Source organism: Cygnus atratus, chromosome 1, assembly GCF_013377495.2.
Source record: "Cygnus atratus isolate AKBS03 ecotype Queensland, Australia chromosome 1, CAtr_DNAZoo_HiC_assembly, whole genome shotgun sequence".
Classification (NCBI taxonomy): domain Eukaryota; kingdom Metazoa; phylum Chordata; class Aves; order Anseriformes; family Anatidae; genus Cygnus; species Cygnus atratus.
The window spans coordinates 44,004,447-44,018,412 of NC_066362.1; the positions used below are offsets into that span (position 1 = coordinate 44,004,447).

At 39.3% G+C, this 13,966-nt stretch overlaps 1 protein-coding gene across 6 annotated transcripts in view; it reads right to left on the minus strand.

The window, feature by feature from the left end:
* Positions 1 to 13,966, minus strand: part of ATF7IP (activating transcription factor 7 interacting protein) — a 105,101-nt gene that overhangs the window by 81,117 nt on the left and 10,018 nt on the right. For 2 of the 6 annotated variants that reach the window (XM_035544320.2, XM_035544317.2), the window contains exon 1: positions 6,205 to 6,662. The exons of the other annotated variants lie outside the window; for them this stretch is intronic. The gene's annotated coding sequence lies outside the window, so the exon portion shown is untranslated. Of the gene's footprint in view, positions 1 to 6,204; positions 6,663 to 13,966 lie in introns of those variants that run through there. 6 annotated transcript variants of the gene reach the window in all.

The window sequence follows — 13,966 nt, forward strand, 5'->3', positions numbered from 1 at the left end:
GAGGTTAGGGAAGCAGATGCTGTCATTTTGTGTATGTATACATATGGTCTTTTGTGTTAGAGTTCTTGTAAATTTAGGATTGTCTTTTTTTTTTTGGTGAACCTTGTCGTTATGCAAAAGTTTCAAAGTACTGCTCCACATCTTAACATCCTAGTGTTGTGGGTTCAGGTTCATAGCATTGACTCAGCTTCACAATACTCTGACCTCAGTGCTTGTGCAGATACTTTTTCTAGACCAGCCTTCTTTACCATCACGACACATGCAGGGGATGGCCAAATGGTTTCTTCTCAAAACTCAAACAATTGTAAGCTGACTTTGTTATTCAGAACCAACTGAAGCTTCAAGTCTAAGCACAGGTACTAACATGTTTGTTTTTTTTTTAAATAGTCAACAAATCCTGAGAATTTCCATCTTGTTCTCAAGGTGAAAAATTCTCAAGAAGAAGGCTGCTGCTAACAGTATTGTGGCCTTCCCCGAGTGATGCAGGGGCTACACTACTATCGCAGAAGGCCTTCAGTCAGTAGAAATAAAATCCTACCAACAATTGTCAAATTACTACGTATGCTGCCTTTGAACAGAATAATTAACTACTACAGCTATTTAGGAAGAAAAGTTTGTCTTCCATTTTACCATAACTAGAGTAGTGATCACTGAAGTTCTTCTATCTCCCTCTAGGGAAAGTCAACAGCAAACATGGATTAATGTCACAGATACACACTGTGTTCATTAGCAGACCTAAGATTTAAAAATAAATAAATCATTGTGCTTAAAGATCAAAAACCTCTCCGACTCCGCATATAAACAAACAGTACTGTACCTACTAAGAGATAAATAATCTTAGCTTTTGACTGCTCAAGTATCAGCCAGTATTTTATCAGGTTTGTACACATTAAAGCACTTTCTTTATTCTGCAGGCTGTTTTTCTAACACCTTGCTAAATGAATGCTAGCTGTGTTAGAGACAATCATTTTTCTTTAGAAGGTGGAAGCAAAGCCTTACCCCAGAGGAAGCTCATCTCCCTTACTAAATTAGAAATAATCATGGCATGTCCAAACCAACTGAAAGCCTGCATCATCTGCTCTAAGTGGCACTAGAGTTAAGTTTTAACCTTTTAACTCTGACAATTCCTATGATAGCTGGATTTTCTGTGACAAATGAACAGCCTTAGATGTGGTTTTGTAATGCCTACTCCATTATTGAGCTGTCAACCTTGTAATAGATGGATTAAGACAGTTAATAGGAAATCTTTGGCTACAGCATGTTTGGAACTCTTTCCATCACGTTGTGTGATAACAAATCCAGAAGGCATAGCAGAGCTTCATAATTTCCCCTTCCTGGCCCCATAAAAAGAAAGAAAGAAAACTGCACACATTGGAAGATGCTGATGCTCTAACTGAATGAAAGTTGAAAAACTGCATGAGCGTAACTATCTTCAGTAAATGTAATACATGCATTGTCTGCAGCATAGATTAGCTGATCTTTCCTAAACAGGGTTAAGATCTACTCAGAGTAGCTGAACAAGGCATCATCCTGTCCCTCCAGCTTCACTCCCACATACAGCGTAGGTCTATACTGCAACTGATAGCTATGCTTGTGACTGATCATAGACAAGATGAAAACACCATTTAAGTTCTAAATCAAGGCAGTATAAAAGTCACACTATTCACAGCTTTATTATTGTTTTTGATTTAAAAACAAACACTCAAATGCAGAAGAAAAACATCACTTAAAGTGAAATTTTAGGGCAGATCTGACCATAAGTTACGAAAAAGGCCAACAACAAAAGAGAAATTAAAATTTTAAAAGGTAACTGACTATATGCCGCTATGATGACTGAATATTAAGAATTTTGCTTCTGTTGACCTTTTGTGATTTCATCCAATAGTTACAAGTTTTGCTGCATGGAGATTAAGCCTTGACCATTAAATGCCCTTAGCCATCCATTTCCTGAAACCGAAATGGCACATGACTAATGTACACTTGGACAATTTTCTTGACCTTTTCATGCAAGTTATCTTATTTGGCTAAGAGCCACAGCATGAAACAGTTCAGAAATTATTCTTGGGCTGATGATTTTGACAACTTTTGTGAGGTCTCACCACAGTAGTAAGTGAAAGGCACCACATTAGAGGGCAAGGTTTGGCTGAATACGTAGCCAGGTCTAAGTCAAACTAGTGATACCAATTGTAATGGTTCCAACCAGAGAACTTTATCAAATAATCAAAAATTTAGATTATATGGAAGACTTCATGCCAACGCTATCCCATGTAACCCAGCTGCAGAGTTGCCACAGTTGTTAAGTCATACATTAGCTGCTCCAAAGCCATACACCATCTGTCACAGGTTGGCCATCCTTTCAAGTAAAGCCTGTCTCCAAACGAAGACTGGATGTCTTTCTGGAGGAAGACAAAACACGAAGACTTACTGCTTCTTTATTCACTTACAATATAATTAAAGAAAAAAAATCACCGCTTTTAAACATCAGTTGGTCTCCTTCCAGTCTCCCATTACTTCTCTTTTGTCTCTAGACTGGAGATCCTATTTAAGTAGATATTTTTGCTTTCTGAAACAACTTATACACTGGAATTACTGCTTTGAATTACTGCTTTATCCCGATTATCTCTTTAATAAGCTAAAACAGACCCATTCTGTCTTACAGACAGAAGATTACACTGCGTAAGCAGAAACATTCTACAAGTCAAAGGAAGTTATTATGCCACTCTGTTTGGCACCTGTGAAACTACATCTGAATTATGGCACATCCACTTTTGCCACCCCTAATATGCAACAGAGATACTGATGAACTGGAGACAGTCCACTGGAGGACCACCAAGATGGTTAAGGATGGAGAATGTGGCAGATGAGGTTAAACTAGTGAGCTGAATTTGTGTAGCAACAGGAATAGGTTGCAAAGTGAGAACTAATTGCTCTCTTCAACTACCTAATTGGCATTTATAGAGAAGACGAAAAGAGACTCTTTCCAGAGATGCACAACATACTGACAAGGAACAACAGATACAGCTTGCTACAATGGAAATTCCAGATAGACATAGAGAACAATTCATGCTCTAAGGGTGATCAAGCACTGAAACAGCTTATCTGGAGAGGCTGTGGAACCTCCACCCTTTCAGACTTTCAGGCCTTACATTGAGGAACCCTGGAGTAACCTCATCTGAATTTGAAGCAACCCTCCTTTGAAGATGTCAGAGTAGACGACCTTCAGAGGTCCCTTGCAACCTGAATTATTCCGCGATTCTATGTTCTTCAGCCAGAGTCACTTTTGTGCTTTTTCCCAGGACCCTTCCTAATTTTTTGACATTGTTAAAATCTATGGACAAGACCATAACCTGTAGTGATACAGATTTCATATCATCAGTACAGCTAGAGGAGTTTAATCAAGTAAAGTAAGTGACTTCCTTAATCTTGCTCTATATTCATCAGAATTTCAGTCCCTTTACATTAACTCTACCCTTGGGGCTTTGGTACAACTTTTTGGCTCTATGATCCCTACTTAATCCCAGGGTCCAGCTTCTTCTTAAGCATGTATGTACATTTAGAAACTATCCATTAAAGTACAATTTCAGATTTTGCTGTGCAACAGTAGACTGAACAGGTCCCACTGAACAAGTAATCCAGGTGATTCCATTCTTTTTTACCATATACAAATTAACAGAACTTCTTTACAGTACCCTTCATAAAGAAGCTTGACTTGGAACATGCTTCCTTCAATAACACTGTTGTCAGTCCCCCACCCCTTCAAGCTTTTAAAAAGGTATTCAATTTACATGGTACAGGTGCCTTTTTGTTCTCCCTAAGAAGGCTGTACCAAGGCATAACTGCATTATACATAGTGAGTGTTTACGCCAAATAACTGTGTTCTAAAACAAATGTAGTATTATTCTAGATATAATTTTACTTCCATATTTAGTATTTTTCTAAATAAAAAAAAATATTTCCATTAAACTTTTTTTGGCATTTTTTTTCCTCTTCATTTCCTGAATTCTTTATATAGGTCATCCTTCTTGAGCTTTTTTAAGCAAGCAGTCTTCCAGGTCTTCAGGAATTTCTTTTGTATTTTAAGAGTTCTTGGGGTGGGACAACACACCTCAGATGAAAAATATTTTCATCCATTTTTTATTTATTTAACAGACATCCTGGGTGCAAGTTACAAAGACCTGTCGGTAGCTTCTGTTTAGAAATGTCTGTCATGGACTTTTATGTTGTAACTTCTAGATTATGTACCTTAATCACCTGCAAGATACTCAACCACCCCACTTCTACCTAAAGAACAAAGGCAATCACCATAATATCCCGTCTTTTCTATTTCACTACAAACCATGGTACCATTGTCACCTACGTGACTAATAAAAGTGAAGAAAGAATCCTAGCAATCTCGCCTTTGTTATGATTTGCCATATTAGTCAGGATTTTCCTCTCAGATAACCAGTTTTCTAGATTCTTCATGTCCCACAATGCCGTTTTTCCCCTCTACCATCCTCACACTTATGCTCTGTACTGAAAATGAGGGAAGGGCCCTGAATTGCTTCTGTCACACCGCAATAAAAGGAAGACAGATTTTAACAGAATTTGCCTTTTATGTACAACCTCTAAAACAGTTAACTGTGATTGCTAGTGTAATTTACTCGGAGAAATCCACCACATACCTATTTATGTACTTTCTTATACATGCGTTTGCATGCACATACACACACCATTTTATTGCATTTTTGTTTTAGTCTGGACATGCATGCAAGCAAGCAAAACTGCATCCCATATCAAATCCTAAGATACCACTAAAGAAAATGGTTACTACACATTTCAAAGGAAATTTGATACAAGGAAAAAACTCGGCCCAAGTTTTTGGCATGCAGTGTTTTACACTGTCATATCAATACCTTTCTCTATTATCATTAACTTTCCCTCTCCTCAATATCAACCAGCTGTAGCTCTTTCCTAGCATGTTTATACCTTTTCTCTTGACCTTAATTCAAAGGCCATTTCAGAACAGCTCTAGTATTTGTAGTCTCTATCAGTTCCTCATTTTAAGCTCAAATAGTCTGCCTGCCTACTTTGCCCCTCTACCTTTTTAGTTTCACTTTGATTAATCTCATTTTTCCATCTGGACCCACCTCCTGTCTATTGCCACTTGTATATCCCTATCTTCAGCTGCCATTTACCTTTACAGGACATCACTCTTTCCATGTATTGCTTGACCTGTTCGAGCATCTCCAAGTCTTTACTTTGTTTAGCTTAGAGACTTCCCAAATCCAGTCATTTCCTTTTACTGTCTCCACTTTCCTCTCTCCCACTCTGTCCCAAATTTTTCAGGCTATAAAATGGCAACAATGCAAATACACTAGTGCAGAACCAGCACATCTGCTCAACACATTCCTTTCATGTTACTGCATGCATAACTACAGCACAGTATGTTATGAAGTTAGCAATACTGTAATTTTGTTAAAATTTGCTATTTTAACAAGCCTAATATCTTCTGAGGTTTATCTGAGGGGGCAGATCAGATAAATATATTCTGATATGGTTCCTATTTACAAATAACACCTTTTAAAAATTCACATAAAAGCACTTGTGAATGCGCATTTATACTAAAAGATACACAGTTAACAGTTCAGCATCCAGGATTTTGAACAGCTTTGCCATCTCAAAAAGATGACTGTTTAAACCACAACCAGGATAATTAAGTTCCTTCAAAATACTGTGAAGCCAAAAAAAAACCAAACCCACACAAACCAAAAGAAACCCACACCACTGGTATACTCCACCTTCTTAATTTTGCACCCTTTTAGGGGTGGGCTCACAGTAGTGCTATGCCCCCATTTGCATCAACTGATGTCGCTACAGAGACAAAAAACACAGTAGGAGAACAGTGGGGGATTGCAACCAAAAAAAAAAATACCAACAATAGCAAAGAGAACACTCTAATACTAGAACACTAGTATTTTTAAAGTCTTCAGTTTAACCTATGCAAACATTTTACAATAATTGTTAGTTAACATTCCTTCCAATGACAGTGACCCCAAATAATTACATCAAGAAGTGACTTCCAGGCTTCCCAAAAAAATGCCTCTTCAATTTTAATCTAATACAACTGCTATATAGCCAAGGTGGGGGCTGGGCACCTAAGTGGAAAAAATAACTTTAAAGGCCTCAGAAACATTAATGCAGAAAACGAGTTGCTTCTCTTACCTGATGAGAACTTGACACGTGCCAAATGAACTTCCTCCTGTGGGAAAGCCACTGACACGCAGCTCATTTGCATAAGTAGCATGAGCTAGAAGTAGGCTTCCAGGTCGGCCATCTTGATACTCAGATCTTGTTTTGTTTACACAGCAGCATAAGTACTATTTTCCATCCAGCTATGCTGTTGTACCTCCCAGCCAGTAGCCTACAGCAGCTTGTTGCAGCACACAGGAACTCCCACTCCCCCACACAAGTGAATGAAGGTGTCAGGAGTGTCACTGCAGCTCACTGAGCATGCCACAGCCTCCAAGGGAACGTTGCAACTGCAAGTGTCCACAATCAGAACTCTTTGTGCTGCCTTCTGTGCTGCCAACTATTTAGCACTGCAGCAACTATGTGCAGCGAGGTACCTCCCACATACCACACGGTAGTACCAACAAGCATAAATTTATTACAGCTCAGCATAAGACAGCACACTAAAACCAAGAAGCGAGCTGAAAATCTCCGCCGTGTTTTCACGCACTAGCAATCTAACCACACCGAGATTCCCTTGTATGCCTTTCCAAATTCATCGGCGTGGCTTGCTCTGCCCAGAAACCAGACTGCTCCTGCAATCCCTGCAAGGGAAACTCCAGGACACATGTTCCTTGCTGCCGAGGCAGAGCCAGACTGCAGTTACAGCTAGCTGGCGCCAGTGAAAATTTACATAAAGGGGGCCCCAGTTCAAGAGGGAGCTGCAGCAGGATGCTGCCAGGCAAGGCTCCCCCCCGGCCCCCAGAGACGGCCACGAGTTCTAGAATATGGAGGCTACCCTATCTGCTTACTGACAGTCCAGAATCACGCCAAAAGTCAAGTAGTAATCTCAGTGTTTATAAAAACTGTCAGTGGTCTCTGACAAAGAAATGCCCCCTTGAAACAGGTTCCTAGCAGAACTGCAAAATGCTGCACTGGTCAGGAAGGTTTTGGTAAGCATTTTAATAGTGATTTGCATAATGCTGAATAAACGGCTATGCACATGCAATCAGCTTCTCTGTAACTGGTATTTCCAATAATTCACAGCCTACCAATAACAAGGAACTGTAGCCTCCAAAGTAGAGCAATTCGGTTTTAACCTACTGACAACAGGTAACGTGTTTGGCCATTTCGTTTAATTTACTGTTAACACTTCACTCACCCCCAGCCCACCCCCCTTCACCGGGCAGGTGGAGCTGTGGGCTCTCTCCAACTACCTAAAAGGGTATACTGACAGGTAAAGAGAGAAGCTCAGATTTCAGCCTTGCTCCAACTTCAAATAGTTAATTTCTTAATACTTGCCTTTTTCACTTCCAGTCATAGGTCCCATTATATTAACAAATAAGTTATATTTTACAAATGTCTACTCTAAAACTCACCTTACTTTCTGGGGAAAAAAAATTAAACCAGGCTTTGTTTACTATTAAATATGTTTATGTAAAAGATGAATCATTATCCAATACCTTCCCCTCCACATTTGTAGCCTTATGAGAAACTCCTAGCATATGACACAACTCAAGGCAAATAAATATACCATTTATTATACTGCTTATAAATATGAATTTGCAAACCCTAAAAAAAATAAGTTAAACCACAGTAATGTTGGGCTATGCATCTAGCAATGCTGCTGTACTTGCAGCATTGCACCATTCAGTGGCATATACAGGGAAGAGGAAAATGATGGAGACAAATGCCTGCAATTTGAGTAGGACAAAGGCAGCGCCACCTCAGGACCGGGAAAGCCTGCTTTGTGCTCCTGGCCTCTTTTGTTGCCCACATTGCTTGTCTTCAGGATGCTAACAGTGTCGGGGATATATATAATCCAATTACTTTGAATGTCCCTTTTCCACTGTGGAATTACAATTTGCTGTATGGCTGGTTCTAGGTTATTTCAGCATAATGCAGTTTGCTTATCATAACATCACAAAGATTCCAACTTCATGTCAAAGTATTTAGTAATGCAAATTATTCTTCTCTGGTTGTTACAATTCAGGCTCAGATGTTGCGTCCAAAAACCTGAAGAGATGCACAAAGCAACAACTGATATTTTCCCACAATGATTATCACATTAGAGTGACAACCATTAACCATGTAAGTGATCTGCTGTTACTCGTCTATTATTTCACGTGCATCTTTTGATTTATATTACTTTCAGACAGATTTGTGTAAGTTAACACATTTAAGCACTGTGCAGAATACATCTTTCAGTGATGCTTTTGTCATTTGCCGAATGAGTCATCAGCTGAACAGGCTCAGTACTTGGAAATAAAGGGCACCAATGCTGCCTTAAAAAAACCACACACACAGAGGCAAAACCTGAGCCTTGTGTTACCTACATGAAATTACACACACCAGCTCTACTGCCTTATGCACAAATCCCAGCACAACACTACCATTGAGAAACACTGAAGGAGACAGTATAAAGTCAGATCCTTGACTCGGTGCGTTTCTTGTCTCCACTCCAGTCCTCTCAGGGAAATCCGGGCCGGAGCTTGCAGGCAGCCCCGCGGCCGGGTTCTCCAGCTGCTGCCTGGGGGTGGCACCACCCCGCTTCCAGAACGTTCCGAGTGACGTCACGCCCACTCCCGCTGCTCTGCCGTCTTCCCTGCGCCTTGTTGCGCGGCCAGCTAGGGCAGAGGCGATTTTCAGACGCGGCGCGTTTCCACGCGGCGGGGTCATCATCCAGAAACGCGCAGGCGGGCTGCCAGGAGCAGGGCGGGCTGCATGCTCGGCACGGGCCCGCTGACAGGGCAGAGGGCTCGCAGGGCCCCACCACGCCTCGCAGCCCAGGCGGGCCGAGCTGGCCGCAGAACCTGCGCAGCCGCCATTTTAGGGTCTTCCAAAGGCAGAGGGCAGCTTTGGTGGTGGTTGCTGGTTTTGTCTTTAAGTGTCAAGAGTAACACTAGAGAAAAAAACATAATCATAGTCCCTTCCATTCTCCAGTGATTGCCATTACAAAATAAATAAATAAAATGATTGTTTTTCCTACATTCAATGCAATATGTTGAAAAGCTTCTACTACTTTGAGTACTCAAAGCCGGTTTCCCAGTCTTTTCTTCACACATGCACACAGTTTTCTAGCCTGTGATCAGAAAGGACCTCAAACAGCAGATGTTACAGTCAAAAGTAATAAAGCCAGTTGTCTTCAAAGTAATTATTAGCTGTATGGTTTCAGTTGGTACATATGGTAGACAATATCCTCATTTTAAGTGTCATAGTTGATACATCTCAGAAAGGTACAGAAAAAAATCTGCTACAAAATGATTTGGGTAAGCATTTCATAGGCAAAATTTGTCTTAAAAAGAGTAAAAACATCATGATGAAACCTGTCTTTAGTAGCTCAAAAGAAAAATAAGGGGAAAAAAAATCACGGAACAAGGGAAAACTCTTTAGGCAGTACATAGCGGCCCAAAACATCCCTCTTCCCTCTTTGCCTTTTTTTTTCCAAAGCATGAAACTGAACACTCATGTAACAGCCAGAATCTTGGTAGCTCCCTAACCTTCCTTGAGTTAGTCTTTGGACAGCACAGAAAATCGTGCTCATTGCTGTAATATGGAACTGCCTGTCAAATCACATGCTTATCTTAGCCAGTATGGTTTACTTCAAGATATTTTACAGCAGAAGCCTGTAGCAATAGAAGGAGCAGGAAAGGCAGGACTAACACTAGTTGTATCTGGTTTTCTACTATATAAAAGGGGCTAGAAAGCACTTAAAACAAGAAACATTCAGGCTGCACCACAGTAAAATGTTGTGTTCCCTTTGTTTCAGAAAACTAAAATACTGGTTGACTCCTTAGCAACCACAGAGAAGAAGTCATATTTTACTCAAATTTACATGATTTTTTTTTTTTTTTTATTTACTGAATACTGAAAAACCGAAAGGCCTAAACAGGCAAGTCAAGATGATGCAGGAAAAAAAAAAAAAATGTATATATATATTTGTTTAACTCATAAATCCTTTAAAGACACTAAATTCTGGAGAAAACCATAGTAAATTTTACAGCTAAAAATAAACTTGGATTTTAACTATTCCAGAATAATCATGATGTGATTAAGTATTTAACATTAAAAACAGTTTTTAGTGCTCCACAACCATTTAGTTCTACTACTTAAAGAACCAATCAAGTCAGCTGTTTGAAAGTGACTTGCATAGATTGAAGAATATTGCATTAATTCAGCAATCCATTCCAGTTTGGTTTGAATCCTGCCTGAGATTGTTTTCTCCCAGAATATCTTCTTAAATAGAAGATGCAGCTGTGCAACTTCAGACAATTCTGAGTTTTAAGAAGAACATAAAAAATAATCAAGCCATGTTAGAATGGTTCCAAGCAGCTACAATTTAGGAAGCATTTGTATGTTTATTTGCTACATGAAGCACAAATGGAAAAGTAGAATAGTTTTCTTAAATACACCACTTGGAAAAAAAAATAAATAAACTCCTTCAGTGTTGCACATTTCTCTTGGAAATTCACGTGTATTTGACACTGCTGCCCTATTTGGAGTTTGTTTATTTCTGGAAGCCTACCATTCAAGTTCAGGTATCAGCACTACAAAACTAATTGTTCTAGAATGCAGCAGGTCTCTGAAGTGGAGAATCTGACAACGCATCTCACATTTAAAATGCACAGCAATCAATTCAGTTAAAGCTGATAATTCATTACACACAACTGTTTCTAATTTAAGTCATGCACATATAATTTATATATTTAATAAATGTATCTTTGTATTCTTTAGAGTGCAGTGTTCACATACAAGTAAATCAAATGTTTTTTGTTTGTTCTTCAGTAGTTAAAAAGGCAACTATTAACAACATTGGAGAGAGGGAAAGAGAGTCATACTGACAGTTACCAGTGTATTCTGCACACCAACCATTACTGTATCCTTGAACTTCTGGAAACAGGAATGCGTTCCATGTTAACACAGGTTTCAAAACCCACCATACTTTATGCATTCCAACGCCCACTTTAGGGACGGAAAAAAAAGAGAATCATCCAAACAAAAAACCCCAACCACATCACACACCCACACATCTCACTACAACAGAAACACTCTATGCCTCCCTGCTGGGCCAGTCATTTCCTACAGCACTTCCAAGAATGATGTTTTTCAAAATGGCCTGTTAGAAAGTAAACCAAAGAACAAAGGAAAAGGCAAACACTGCAGAGCTGAGGAGAGCTTTCCTCTGAACCCTGGCAATCTCTCTGGGCATTGTGCTTTCTGTAAAATGGGAATAACCTTACTTAGCTCATAGAAAGTTCCTGGTTTTTTTTGGGTGCCAAAAAAGGCACGAAAAGAATTGCGTGAAAGACACGGTGTACATGTACGTTACTGTACTCAGATCTAATACATGTGAAGAACTACTCCTTACAGTGAATGTCAAAAAATATGCGATTTTCCCTTTTCATGTTCCCATGAAAGAGGGGTTAACAAAAAAAAAAAACAGCAGAATCAATAGTGCTTGACAGCTTTCACGTATATGTATGGTAACATATGTTTTAGACAAAATTTTGTGCCCTTCATTGACTACCACACAGGACTTCAGTTGTCTTATCATAAAGAACGAATTATTTTTCCTTGTTTCAAACAATGACTTATTAACATCTGGAATTAATCAGCAACAATAACTGACTAAAACCATATAAACAAACCTCAGTAATCATTTTTAAGACAGGGGTCAGGATGACTTGACTCAGTATCTTGTAAGAAATCAAAAAGATTGTTTGGGGGATGGGAATCAGGAAATCTCATTACGTTATGAATATGCACTTATTAAATGAGGCACTCTTTAGCGAAATAAGTAGAATTTGTCGTCCAACTTTTCAGACATTTGGAAGTGCCCAACTGATTTCAGTATCTTACCTACCTTCTTAACCACAAAAGTGACCATGAAGTAAAAGCTGCCGTAAGTCAAGACCACTGAACAAAATTCCACTAGCTATAAATAAGTAATAAGACTACTTACCTAATTGCATTTCAGCATCACCTGTGATTGTACATTTGCATTATTTCTATCACTGACTTGTTACCCTAATGCAGGGAGAGCCGATGACCACTTACAGGTTTACAGTTAGCTGAAGTCAACAATCAACTTAGCCTTAAATTCCTGACTTTCACTGACTTCTTTACTATTGTATTTCTTACACCAAATACACAGGTAAACATGCAACAACATCTTCTGAAAACCTGATGTGCACTATCTGTTCAAAATACTTTGTTTCTTCAGAAGAGTGCACTGCCATTACCACTAGAAGATTTATGCAAGAAAGTATTTAAAGACTAATTTAACCACCAAGTGCTTTGTTACCGAATATGCTAAAAGCACCAGGTCAATGTGCAAAAATACTGAGGAAGAAGTAAACTTTCAGGCATTTAATATAGACTTTCACAACCTTTGCACTAAGTTCAACTTCAGACAGGAAAATATTATTAACTATATACTGATGAGTTATCCAGCTCTTCTGCTGCTCCTAATATGTTTGTGGAGAACTTCAAATAACTCCCTATATAATTACAGTAAAATTAACACGTGTCTAGCTTAAGACCCCATGAAGATCTTAGGTATTTAAGACAAACTCCAAAAAAGAAGATAAGTGAGTCATGAGGAAAAATGTCTTAACCTCTTCCTCCTGTATTGTTCTCCCCCTCCCCAATGGAAAAAAAATCTGAGCACTGCTTTTCTCCCAGCTACATGCCCCTGGATGCCAACACCCACCAACAACCTTTTAATGAGAGTCAAGCATGACAAATAGCTAGGCCTCCTTTAACCAGTAACATGCACAGGAAATGCCTAGGTCACATGAAGCCACCAGCATTTTGAAACTCAGATTTCACCTAAGAATTAAAGAACAATTTAACTTGAAACTTTCACTCTATTTTTTGCAGTACTTCTACAGGATTTATGCTACTATGATTGTTGAATAGCAAATAACTGGTACCTGCAAAACGGTTAACATTTACATGATCATCACTATCCAAATGTATTTACTTAGGTTTTGTAGTTCTCATTTAACATTTGGGAAAAAATTAACATGTTGAAAACATGGTATCAAATGTAAATCTAGCCACTCAATTACAAAAGTGCAATTAAGTTCATAAAGAATTTATTTTAGGTGTTAGTTGAACCATGAGGCAAGTTTTTGAGCAAGGGCAGCATGAAGCAAGAGCTCTTCTGGCCTGGTAAGGAAGCAAGCCAGAATTAATTTGTTTAACAAGACATGCAGGTATGACCTCTGACCTCTCCTGTCCCACCCGATCTACTCTGTAACTGAGAAAGGATAGAGGTCTGTGAATTAATTCAGGGAAGGGGGGGGGGGGGGGGGAAGGGGGAAACCACGCCCTCCTGCTGACAAAAAAAACTACAATTCTTTAAGGTATTTTATACAGGTTAGAATTCTAACATTTTGATGGAACAAAATTTGTAATTGTTTCTCAGCAAAGCAGAGCTAGTGCTTACCTCCAAGTTCTGAAGCATGTGGTGCCAACAGCTCTGCTCATTTGCATACAGTCAGGCTAAACTGCTGCAATGAAGAACACTTCGGCAGCCATTTTGAAACTGCACTGTCTCAGCTGCACTGAAAACGTGATTAAGATGGCTGCACTGTGCACTCAAGACCAGCCATTCAGTGACAACTCAGCAGTGGATAAGACATTTATACAGCAGAGCACCTCCCTCTTTGCCACACTGCAACAAACAGCACAGGGAGAGGAAGGCCAGAGAAATGGGTTTTTAGGCAGAAAATGGTTAACGCATGGCTGC